The sequence below is a fragment of the Oratosquilla oratoria genome, chromosome 28 (assembly GCF_046742065.1).
Source record: "Oratosquilla oratoria isolate Oo_2021 chromosome 28, ASM4674206v1, whole genome shotgun sequence".
NCBI classification, from domain to species: Eukaryota; Metazoa; Arthropoda; class Malacostraca; order Stomatopoda; family Squillidae; genus Oratosquilla; species Oratosquilla oratoria.
This window is the reverse complement of record NC_134804.1, coordinates 37,081,519-37,084,018: the sequence shown is the minus strand read 5'-3', so window position 1 is coordinate 37,084,018 and position 2,500 is coordinate 37,081,519. Positions and strand designations below refer to the sequence as shown.

At 37.2% G+C, this 2,500-nt stretch overlaps 1 protein-coding gene across 4 annotated transcripts in view; it reads right to left on the bottom strand.

Moving 5' to 3' along the window:
* LOC143040313 (uncharacterized) overlaps positions 1-2,500 on the bottom strand; it is a 286,668-nt gene that overhangs the window by 44,493 nt on the left and 239,675 nt on the right. The window lies entirely within an intron of this gene.

Genomic DNA, 2,500 nt, shown 5'->3' with positions numbered 1-2,500 from the left:
ATAGCAACCATGAATAGTACAACCAAAATAAAACCGGGCGTTCCTGTTGGATAATCGTCTCCTAAAGGTCCAACCGCATTGCCTCGTGTGCTTACGGGCAGTGTGCCACCGAATGTGAGTAAGCACTGTCCCAGCAGATCCAAGTCTAGGACATTAAACATGAAGAAAATGAAGATCTATACTTACAACGTAAGAAGTCTCTCAGAAGAACACAGGCTGGACAGTTTAATGGAAGAACTAGACAAAATCAAGTGGGGCATCGTAGGACTGAGCGAAGTCCGAAGAGCGGAAGAAAAGCTGATACAATTACACGATGGTCACCACCTGTTCTACTACAGAGGTAAGGACAAAGAAAGATCTAGTGGAGTAGGATTCTTGATCAACCGAGATGTTGCTGGTAACGTAGTCAAATTCAGTAGTTTGTCAGACAGGGTAGCTTGAATTATGATTAGGCTGTGTAAAAGGTACACTCTAAAAATAGTTCAGGTTTATGCACCAACTTCACAGAGTTCAGACGATGAAATTGAGTCTTTCTATGATGATTTAAGGCAGGTAATGGATCAAGAAAAAAGTACGCACACTTTGGTAATAGGAGACTTAAATGCTAAAGTGGGGAAAAAGATGGGGGATGAGACGTGCATTGGGAAATTTGGAGTAGGTGAAAGAAATGACAGAGGCGAGATGTTAGTAAACTTAGCAGAGAACTACAACATGAGATAATGAATGCTTTCTTCTAAAAGTGTGTAGGTGGTAAATGGACGTGGAGAAGTCCGAATGGAACAACAAAGAACGAAATATACTTCATATCAGGAGATGAGAGCAAAAGCGTTAGCAATGTTACGGTGATAAATAAAGTCAACATAGGTAGTGACCATAGAATGGTAGGTTGCACAGCTAAATTCAATTTCAGACCCGAGAGAAATAAACTAATTTTAAGAAAGAAAATCAGCCTTACAAAGGTTAAGGATAATAATAAGAAATTTCAGTTAGAAATTAAAAATAGATTCGAAGCTCTAAGAACTAACGAGGACACCGTGGAAGATATTAATTTGAATTTAGTAAATATCATTAGGGAATCGGCAGAGAAAGTAGAAAGTACAAAAAACATTAGAGAAAACAAGACTACAAATGGCCTAATTAAGAGAAGAAGGACCATTCAGATTAAAAGCAGGAAAGACGAAATAGAAAGAGTTGAACTAAACAAGCTTATCAACAAAAGGCAGAGATTAAAGAAAAGAAAGAGAAACATGGATGAAATAGAGGAAACTATTCGGAAAGGTAAAAGTATTAAAGGGACTGAGCGCAGACATGCTTTAGGAAAACAGCAAATGGAATGTCTGAAAGATGGAAATGGAGAAATCATTAAACGCGGGGACAGAATGGTAAAAAGAGTAGAAGAATTTGACCAAGAGCTCTACTCGTCGAAGACCGTAGTTGAGTCAGTAAATTCATGTATAGACGTTAGTAGTGTACCAGAGATTACAAAGGAAGAAGTAGAATTTGCTCTAAAAACTATGAAACGAGGAAAAGCACCTGGGGAAGATGGCATATCGATAGATCTGTTGAAAGACGCAGGTAAATTAGTTCATATTAAATTAGCTCAGTTGTACACCCAGTGCTTACGTCAGGAAAGCGTTCCTGATGCGTGGTGCAATGCTATGGGGATTTTGCTTCATGAAAAAGGAGACCAGAAGGACATTAGTAACTATCGACCGATTAACTTACTATCAAACGTATATAAAGTATTCTCCAAGATCCTTACAAATAGACTAAGTAAAATTTTAGATGGAAACCAACCGAGAGAACAGGCAGGCTTTAGGAGCGGATATTCGACTCTAGACCATTTGCAGGCAATAAACCAACTAATCGAGAAAACGACAGAATACAATATACCTCTCTGTCTAGCTTTTGTAGATTACGAGAAGGCCTTTGACTGTAGAACAAATAGCAATACTAAACTCGCTACGCAAGCAGGGTACAAACGAACAGATCGTAAGTTTTAGAAAAGATTTATGTGAAAGGTACCATTATAATTCGACTACATGAAGATACAGAAAAGATCAAAATCGAGAAAGGAGTACGGCAAGGCGATACAATTTCAGCCAAACTATTTACAGCTCGCTTGGAAGATATTTTCAGAAGATTGAGTTGGGAAAAGAAAGGTTTAAAGATTAATGGCGAATATTTGAACTACCTAAGATTTGCGAATGACATCATTCTTATTTCAGAAAAAGCAGAAGACTTACAAGATATTCTGAGTGATCTAAACAAGGAAAGTGTCAAAGTAGGTTTAAAAATGAATAAGAGTAAAACCAAAGTAAGGTTCAACACGAAATTTCAAAGTAAAGAGATTGTAATTGATGGTGAGAGTCTTGAAGAAGTTGAAAAATATAATTATTTAGGCCAGATGGTGAAAGTGACAAAAGATCACGATAATGAAATAAAAAGACGCATTACAATTGGCTGGAAAGTGTTTGGTAAATATAATAAAATCCTGAGA